The sequence below is a fragment of the Stegostoma tigrinum genome, chromosome 16 (assembly GCF_030684315.1).
Source record: "Stegostoma tigrinum isolate sSteTig4 chromosome 16, sSteTig4.hap1, whole genome shotgun sequence".
Taxonomy (NCBI): domain Eukaryota; kingdom Metazoa; phylum Chordata; class Chondrichthyes; order Orectolobiformes; family Stegostomatidae; genus Stegostoma; species Stegostoma tigrinum.
Window position 1 is genome coordinate 20,362,017 of NC_081369.1, and position 10,718 is coordinate 20,372,734.

Sequence of the window (10,718 nt, forward strand, 5' to 3'; positions counted from 1 at the left end):
GCCTATCACTATGCCTGTTTGAAGTTTGGAAAATTAAGCAGACACTGATGAAATCTTTAATTATCTCGGGGCAGTTGACTTCAGACACATTCTGGAATTTGCATCTTAATTAATCGAAACTCCTGACAGAGTTCTCCATATCCTGCTTCGGCAATTTCTAGAATTCAGGAATAGATGACTGATTAAAGATTCAACAGGAGGCAGTCAGTCAGCTTATTTAGGTTTGTTCACTCCACCCACACCAGTTGTATGATCCTTTGACCTTTCTGCCCTTTATCTCAGCCTATAAACTCTGTGTCTGTGTGCTCTCTTGTCACTGCACCTGATGAAGGGGCTGCACTCTGAAAGCTTGTGATCTCAAACAAACCTGTTGGACTATAACCTGGTGTCATGCGATTTTTGACTTCCTCCACTAGTGGAAACATCTTCTCAACATCGATCCTGTGAAGCCCCCTCAGAATCTTGTATGTTTCAATAAGATCATCCCTCATTCTTCTAAACTCTCGTGAACAAAGACCTGACCTGTTCAGCTGGTTTTGATAAGTCAACTCCCTCATCTCAGGAATCAGCCGAGTGAATCTCTTTTGAGCTTTCTCCAATGCCAGTCCATAAAAAAAAAGAGACCAAAACCATACACAGTATTCCAGGTGTGGCCTCACCAACACCCTGTCCCTCGCCAGGGTCATCAGCTGGAAACCAAGCCTCACTATTCCCAGAGTCATCATGAAAGTTAATGATTTTAAAAATCATGCACAATTCTCCCAACTTACCTGTGTTTTACATCCAGACTGATTACCATTGCTGAACATAAAAATAATGACTAATTATTACAGTAAACAGACTCTAGCTGCAGGTAAACCATTATGCATTCACAATCAGCAGATAGCCTGACTGGGGACCGCTTTGCAGAACGCCTCCGCTCGGTTCACAATAAGCAACTGCACCTCCCAGTCGCAAACCATTTCCACTCCCCCTCCCATTCTCTAGATGACATGTCCATCATGGGCCTCCTGCACTGCCACAATGATGCCACCCGAAGGTTGCAGGAACAGCAACTCATATTCCGCCTGGGAACCCTGCAGCCTAATGGTATCAATGTGGACTTCACCAATTTCAAAATCTCCCCTTCCCCTACTGCATCCCTAAACCAGCCCAGTTCGTCCCCTCCCCCCACTGCACCACACAACCAGCCCAGCTCTTCCCCCCCACCCACTGCATCCCAAAACCAGTCCAACCTGTCTCTGCCTCCCTAACCTGTTCTTCCTCTCACCCATCCCTTCCTCCCACCCCAAGCCGCACCTCCATCTACCTACTAACCTCATCCCACCTGCTTGACCTGTCCGTCTTCCCTGGACTGACCTATCCCCTCCGTACCTCCCCACCTATACTCTCTCCACCTATCTTCTTTTCTCTCCATCTTCGGTCCGCCTCCCCCTCTCTCCCTATTTATTCCAGAACCCTCACCCCATCCCCCTCTCTGATGAAGGGTCTAGGCCCGAAACGTCAGCTTTTGTGCTCCTGAGATGCTGCGGGGCCTGCTGTGTTCATCCAGCCTCACATTTCGTTATCTTAGTTAAAACCCTAATGCCCTTTCAACTCTAATTCCCTATAAACTCTACTTTGGACACACATTCATCCAAAGAGTCATATTGGATTTGAAATGTTAACTCTGCTTTTCTCTCCAGTGATGTTGCCAGATCTGTTGAATTTCTCCAGCACTTTCTGGTTTTTGTTATGTAAGGAAGGTGATCTCACTGAAACATGTAAGATACCGAGAGGTCCTTTCCCCTGGCTGGAACTCCGTAGTAATAGGATAAGGGGGCAATATGGTACCCGGTCAGCCAATCTATTCAAAACTGGGCTCAATAGATTCTTGGAATCTATGGAAATCAAGGGATGTAGAATTTGGGTGAGTAGACTGTGACCTATCCTGTTCCTGTTTCTAATGTCTCCATGTGCATTATCTATGCCATTCACTTCTATATATCCATGGTTGTAGGTTTTCAGGCTGGTTGGCTGTCTGCAATTTTGTAGATTATTTGTGAGGCCTGACAGCTTGTCTGCCTTTACCCCAAATGAAGCCCTTAAGAGCATGAGGCCAATCATTGGTTGTTTAGGAGCAATTTCCAGCCTAGCATAACCTTAATGTTGAGGCTGATGGAAGGCATTCAGGGGCTGGCGGGAGGCCCCAGTGGGTCACCTCTGCTTGGCCTTTGGCATGAAAAGGTGGAGTGCTTGCCTCAGGGGCCCCTTTCGCCCCAACAGGCACCCTACCCATCTGCAAGATCTGCCCCTGCCATCCTGCTTATTTCTTCTTCCCACTATCCCCTGGCTTCTCCAGCAAGACTCACAGTCTCTTCCCAAGCCATACCACCCCATCCTGCCCGAAGACACATTTCCCCCTTCCCAACCCCTCAGCTACCTGGTACTAAATTTTGTGACTTTGTCTTCCCATAGTCTCTGTCTTGACTACTCCTGCACTAATGTTGCTGGGGCTACACAGCTCTGGGCCTATTGCTCAGGGTAAAATTTTGATTGTTCTCACTTTCTTCAGAGATAGGAACTAAAACAACATTATTTAATTTACAGATTTACTAATAGAATGATTGCTTGCTAATCATGGATTATATTAACACCTATCCATATTTTCAGATCAACCTCAGTTAAGCCACTCCCACCTCAGGATGCATTTAGCAGCCAATGCCCTCCATCAGGCATGTTCCGGATGCCTTGTCTACATTGGGTTTTCCAAGACTTGAGGTTCCTCTACTATGATAGGCCCTGGTCTGCCAGAAGGACCATTTTGGGTAAGAGTGGTCCCATTGATAGCCCAGATTTCTGAACAAAATAAAGCATTCAGCGATATGACTGAGTTTGAAAATTTTTATGCTGCTGGAAAGTGATAAATAAACGTGACAGCACAGGAGGGAGGCCCATTGAATATTATTTACACCAATTCGGTTTTGATTTGGAATGCACTGCCTGAAAAGCTGATGAAAGCAGATTATGATTTTATTGCTGAAAATCCCTCCTCAATTATATAGTGTCAGACAAAAATTTCCATTTTATGATATAAACCGGTAAATTGAACAGCTTATTATTTTTCTAGCTGAATTTATGATGTCATACCCATATTTGCTATTCTGAGGTAAATTTATTAAGCCTCATTTAATGTGCCTGTCAATCTAGGGTCACAGAGTTAATGAATTTGCTAATGGACGAAGACAGCAGGTCCAATGGATTATTCATTTCAGCCTCCTTGCAAGGTTTCTGTACACAGATGCCAGTCTTCAGCCAATTCCATTCACTTCATCTGATACAGATGACCATCTTGGGATTTGACAATGGCCATTGGCCCTGACAACATCCTGGCATAATGTGGAAGATTTATGCTGAATTCCTAGCTGAAGAGGTCCACCGAAGCTCAACACAAGTATCCATCTGACAATGTGGAAAGTTGTCTAGTTTCAAGGCTCGTTCAACAACAACTTTCAAACACACAAGTGTTTACCACATAAAAGGATAAGGTTTGCAGATGCATGAATGTAATACCACCTGCTACTTCCACTCCAGTTCACCATAATTTGAGATCTTTAAGCCATTGTTCCTTCATAGTCGCTGCGTCAAAATCCTGGACTCCTTCTCTAAATTACACCATAAAAATTGTTGAGGTTCAAGAAGGTGTCTCACCACCAACCTTTCAAGGGTAATGAAGCCGAGCTAGCGATGCCTACTTTGTCCTTAATGAATAACAAAAAAAATGCTAACATTCCATTTAAGATGGATAACAGACTTTTTACCCATCTGTGTCGATTGTTTGTCAACTGTGTGATAGTCTTTGCAAATATTCAGGCATAATGCATTGTTACTTACTTCTAATTAACATTGTTTTTCCAGCAGTGATGTCCAAGTGCTTTGTCACCAGTTATGCTTCTGCAATCCACAGTTAAGTATACTTGCTCTTGATCGTGTGACACCTTATTTGTAACTTGTGCTTCAGTTGCAAATACAAAGAATTTTGAAGGAATATTAAAAGGAATGTCTGGGATATGCAAATGATGTTGATGTGAATTCTTTCTCCTACTACTAGCATGTTCTTGCAAGCAGGCACATTTTTGATATACAAACAAATATTTTTCTGTCCGTGGATTTGTTTTTAGCCAGTATTGGCACTCAAAGCAGCTTTACTACATTTCTGGTGAGCAGTTCCTATTTTTAGTAGATCAGAGAGTCACTGGGTGAGTAAGAATGCTGAGGAAAGGCCATCGGAGCTGAAACATTAACTCTGTTTTTTCTTTCACAGATGCTGCCAGATCTGCTGGGCTTTTCCAGCAACTTTGTTTTTGTTCCTGAATAAGAATGCTGTCGTGGTTATTTACTGTGAGAATCTTAGTAAAGGACTCCAAGTGAGATAATAGTTAAGGTGAACAAAGGGTGTATATTGCAATTTCAGGGCTTCCAGAACTGGTTATTAAGCATCATAGTACACTCTAAAGAGATCTTGTGGTGCAGCAGTAGTGTTCTTACCTCTGGGCCAGAGAATCGGGACTTGAATCCCAAGACAAGATGTACTGGCCATCAAAGACATGATTAAATCTTTCCAATATGCTTGATGTCAGGTGGTTTGAGTTGTTTGCGTGCCTTCAGAAATCTTAAATTCTCCACTGCATGATACCTCTTGCTTATTTTCTCTATAACTGTTTGAGTCTTGGACAGTATTGCAGCGCATATAATAACAAGTGTTACAAACTGCCCCTGGGCAAGGGTTACCAATTCATTATGGTCCTAGGTGGGACACGCAAAAATTCTATCCTCCTGACTGAAGAGGGAAGAACTGGGGATAGAGATAATGGGAACTGCAGATGCTGGAGAATCCAAGATGATACAATGTGAGGCTGGATGAACACAGCAGGCCAAGCAGCATCTCAGGAGCATAAAAACTGACGTTTCGGGCCTAGACCCTTCATCAGAGAGGGGGATGGGGTGAGGGTTCTGGAATAAATAGGGAGAGAGGGGGAGGCGGACCGAAGATGGAGAGGAAAGAAGATAGGTGGAGAGAGTATAGGTGGGGAGGTAGGGAGGGGATAGGTCAGTCCAGGGAAGACGGACAGGTCAAGGAGGTGGGATGAGGTTAGTAGGTAGGAGATGGAGGTGCGGCTTGGGGTGGGAGGAAGGGATGGGTGAGAGGAAGAACAGGTTTCGGATGCAGAGACAGGTTGGACTGGTTTTGGGATGCAGTGGGTGGAGGGGAAGAGCTGGGCTGGTTTAGGGATGAGGTGGGGGAAGGGGAGATTTTGAAATTGGTGAAGTCCACATTGATACCATTGGGCTGCAGGGTTCCCAGGCGGAATATGAGTTGCTGTTCCTGCAACCTTCGGGTGGCATCATTGTGGCACTGTAGGAGGCCCATGATGGACATGTCATCTAAAGAATGGGAGGGGGAGTGGAAATGGTTTGCGACTGGGAGGTGCAGTTGTTTGTTGCGAACTGAGCGGAGGTGTTCTGCAAAGCGGTCTCCAAGCCTCCGCTTGGTTTCCCCAATGTAGAGGAAGCCACACCGGGTACAGTGGATGCAGTATACCACATTGGCAGATGTGCAGGTGAACCTCTGCTTAATGTGGAAAGTCATCTTGGGGCCTGGGATAGGGGTGAGGGAGGAGGTGTGGGGGCAAGTGTAGCATTTCCTGCGGTTGCAGGGGAAGGTGCTGGGTGTGGTGGGGTTGGAGGGCAGTGTGGAGCGAACAAGGGAGTCATGGAGAGAGTGGTCTCTCCGGAAGGCAGACAGGGGTGGGGATGGAAAAATGTCTTGGGTGGTGGGGTCGGATTGTAGATGGCGGAAGTGTCGGAGGATGATGCGTTGTATCCGGAGGTTGGTGGGATGGTGTGTGAGAACGAGGGGGATCCTCTTGGGGCGGTTGTGGCGGGGGTGGGGTGTGAGGGATGTGTTGCGGGAAATACGGGAGACGCGGTCAAGGGCGTTCTCGATCACTGTGGGGGGAAAGTTGCGGCCTTGAAGAACTTGGACATCTGGGATGTGCGGGAGTGGAATGTCTTATCGTGGGAGCAGATGCGGCGGAGGTGGAGGAATTGGGAATAGGGGATGGAATTTTTGCAGGAGGGTGGGTGGGAGGAGGTGTATTCTAGGTAGCTGTGGGAGTCGGTGGGCTTGAAATGGACATCAGTTACAAGCTGGTTGCCTGAGATGGAGACTGAGAGGTCCAGGAAGGTGAGGGATGTGCTGGAGATGGCCCAGGTGAACTGAAGGTTGGGGTGGAAGGTGTTGGTGAAGTGGATGAACTGTTCGAGCTCCTCTGGGGAGCAAGAGGCGGCGCCGATACAGTCATCAATGTACCGGAGGAAGAGGTGGGGTTTGGGGCCTGTGTAGGTGCGGAAGAGGGACTATTCCATGTAACCTACAAAGAGGCAGGCATAGCTGGGGCCCATGCGGGTGCCCATGGCCACCCCCTTAGTCTGTAGGAAGTGGGAGGAGTCAAAAGAGAAGTTGTTGAGGGTGAGGACGAGTTCGGCTAGGCGGATGAGGGTGTCGGTGGAGGGGGACTGGTCGGGCCTGCGGGACAGGAAGAAGCGGAGGGCCTTGAGGCCATCTGCATGCGGAATGCAGGTGTATAGGGACTGGATGTCCATGGTGAAGATGAAGTGTTGGGGGCCAGGGAATTGGACGTCCTGGAGGAGGTGGAGGGCGTGGGTGGTGTCACGGACGTAGGTAGGGAGTTCCTGGACCAAAGGGGAGAAAATGGAGTCCAGGTAGGTGGAGATGAGTTCGGTGGGGCAGGAGCAGGCTGGAAGAACTGGCTTCTCTTCATCTTGAGATAGTAGGAACTGCTGATGCTGGAGAATCTGAGATAATAAGGTGTACAGCTGGATGAACACAGCAGGCCAAGCAGCATCAGAGGAGCAGGAAAGCTGACGTTTCGGGTCTGAACCCTTCTTCAGGAAAAAGTGAAGAAAGGTCCAGACCCAAAACGTCAGCTTTCTTGCTCCTCTGATGCTGCTTGGCCTGCTGTGTTCATCCAGCTGTACACCTTGTTATCTTCTCTTTATCCTAAGCCCTTCACCTTTGTTGTTTGCAACAAAACACAAGGAATCTCTTTCCTCATGAATTCATTTCCCAGTACCATTGCATTTACATTTTAAAAGAAGACAACTTAACAAGGCTTAAAAAAGAGTTGTTTATTAGCTAGTGAAATGCAAGTAAGAACAACAAAATACAATACACATAAATTAAAAGTGAGTAATGAGGAAACACAAGAGTCAGAAAAAGAGGAATATAAGAATCAGTCTTTGGCTTGCTCATGAGGGGGAAATTTGCAATTGTTAAGTTGTGTAGTTCCATTTGTGCTAATGTTGTCTGCTGAATAGTTGCTCTGTAGATTCCTAGTTCTGTAGATTTGTTGAAAAGAATTGTCCTGTTTCCTTTTTGACAAAGGCTTTGCTAACTTACAAACTTGTTCCGGAAGCATGAGAGGAAGCTTTTCTTTTAGCTACAAGTGCAGGGTGTCCAATGGATGCTAATCACCTGTGGCCTTCAAACATACAACAGCCCTGTAGAACACCAGACTAGTACACTGAAACCTTAATTGCAGTTGTTTTTATAACTATGTCTCTTATATATCCCTAGAACGTAAAACACAAACATATCTCTCACCCAGAATTGCTCCAGTTACATCACATTTTGTCCACATTCTGGGATATAACTCATTGGTGATGGCTTCTGTTGAATTCAGTTTCTACATCACACCGCTTCCTTTGAAGCCTCTCTGTCTGAAGCTCTTTGAGACCTTCCCAGTGCAACATGTAATGGTCTTGAGACTGAGTATAGTCCACATATAAATTTTCCGGACTGTCACTGAATTATATTCTGAGATTTTATTCCTGGTCATCTTTGTCATCAATGTCCTTTTTTTGCCTCGAAAAATAAACTAGCATATTTAAATGTTTATGATGTCCATTCGGGTCTGTGATCTGTTGTCATGACGCAAGATTTATGATCTATATTCCTTCTGTAACTATTTTCACTTGTCATACACAATGCCAATAAGTAGCTCTGTCTCAGGGTGAGGCAAAGGGACATGTGAACAGTCCCCTGAGTGTTGAAGAAGTTGGCTTCGCTCGAGGACCTGCCACTGAAGGTCAGCTACTGTTAGATATCAGAGTAGCAATGTCTGCAAAATTCCTGCTTCTCCGAGGCTGTCACAAATCTTTATGCTGGGGCCTGAAAGAGAAATCTTGTGCCATGCTGCTTTCTCTGTTCCTATACCTTTTATTTCCCTTCTGCAAAAGCTGGGCTCACTCACATATGACCCTGGGCAGCTTCATAATTTGCTTTGTGTTCTATAAAACAGTGAAATATAATACAGAAGGAGCCAACCAAGTCAGCACTCGGCTTTTCTGAGAGAAATCCAGACAGTCAGTTTTACCTATACATTTCCATCAAATTTCCTTTGGCTGTTTGCTCTAAAAAGTATAATTCCAGTTTCTGTGTAATCCCCTAAACCTTCATTACTGGAGCTGTAAGGGCAGGAGCCTTAACAGCGTCAATGTACAGAAGGAACTTACGGCCCTAGTCCATAGTTCCCTGAAAGTTGGCACACAAGTGGACAGGGTGGTGAAGAAGGTGTATGGCATGCTTCCATTTATTGGTGGGAGCATTGAGTATGAGGGTCAGAATGTCATGTTGCAGCTCTGTAAAACTTTGGTCAGGCTACATTCAGAGAGTTGAATTCAATTCTGGTTGCCACATTACAGGAAGGACCTGGAGGCTTTGGACAGGGTGCAGAAGAGGTTTACCAGGATGCTGCCTGGTTAGAGGGAATGAGCTATAAGGAGATGCTGGACAAACTAGGTTTTCTCTGGAATGGGGGAGGTTGAGGGAGACCTGATAGAAGTTTCGAATTTTATGAGAGACATAGCTAGAGTTGACAGTCGGAAGCTTTTCCTCAGAATTGAAATATCTAATACTAGGAGCCATGCATTTAAGGTAAGAGGGAGAAAGTTCAAAGGAGATGTGAGGGGCAAGTTTTTTACACACTGTGTTAGGTGCCTGGAACACACTGCCAGGTAGAAGCAGATAAGACAGAGGCATTTAAGGGGCTTTCGGATAAGCACATGTATGAGCAAGGAATGGAGGGATCTGGACCATAGGCAGGCACAAGGGATTAGTATAATCAGGCATCATGTTCGGCACATCATAATGGGCCAATGGACCTGTTCCTGTATTGTTCTGTTCAATGTCCTATGTTCTCGAACCCTCTATAAACCCTTTACATCCTCATGGTATCCAGCAGTAAGATGAAACTGGTTTAGACAAGAACAGAAATTGTTTCTGATTTACAGCGACTACAATTCTTTCAGTTTTTACAAGATTGTTTTAAAAAGGTTCAATAAAACTTTGTACTCTTTACCTCTACTTTTACATTCTATCAAACTGTAGGTTTCAGTATGACACACTTTACAAATACTGCTTCGTCAGATAATTGCTTGCAATTTGATTGGTCATTGCAACACAAACAACTACTCTGAAGCTGGGGGTATGTGAGTGCTATATGCTATATATGTGCTATATGACCCCCCAAAGCTTGTCTCTCCTTCTACAAGGAGGTGCTAGAACACTCCCCATTTGCCTAGGTGAGTGCAGCTGATCATTTAACACTTAACACTCAAAACAAAGCTTGACACCATCCAGGACAAAGCAGCCCATGTGATTGGTATCACATTCACAAATATCCACATTCTCCACCACTGATGCTCAGTAGAAGCTGTGTGTACGATCTACAAGAAGTACTGCAATAATTCACCAAGGCTTCTAAGACAGCACTTTCCAAAACCTTGACCACTACCATCCAGAAGGACAAGGGTAGCAGATACTTGGGAACACAGCCACCTGCAGGTTCCCCTGCAAACTGCACACCATCCAACTTGGAAATATATTGCCATTTCTTCAGTGTTGCTGGGCCAAAATCCTGGCACTCCCCCCGTCACAACTTTGAGGGTCTACCTACAACATAGACTGCAGTGGTTCGAGAAGGCAGCTCACCACCGCCTTCTCAAAGACAATAAATACTGTCTCAGCCAGTGAAGCCCACGTCCGATGAGTGAATGAAGGAAACTTTAATTAGTAACAGAATCGACACCCACACTGTGACCTGTGCTGTCTCAATTAAATCTGATGCAGAATGTCTCTAATACAGTAAAATTGGTGCAGTGAGCAAAACATAGTTAGAGATACCTCTTACAAGTGTCAGTGATTCTGTGATCAGGTTTTCCAATGTTAAGTATTAACTAACTTTAGCTAATGCTGTGGCATCTCTTGGCTGGTTATTTTCTGTTAAAAATAATGCAGTTTAATATTACAGGTAGAGTGGAGAAGGAGCATCTTTCCAACTCTCATTTGCTGTTAGAACGGACTGCTACTGATAAAGTGTTGCTCGCAAAACAGCCTTTTGACATAATGCCCACTATGTTTTCACAACGCACCGATGTGACAGAATTTGAGTAACGAAGGGTTATGTATTTCACACTGCATTTTTGTAACCACCCTGAATGGGTATCTCTGTATGTTCCATGGTAGACACCTGAGCACTTTGTTGGCCCTCTACACTGGACTGGCCTCTCTCCTGCTCCTTTACTGCTGCCACACAGTCCTGCCCTGTCAATTTGAATACATCTTTCTTCGGGTGGCCAGGAATATAACCCCTTTC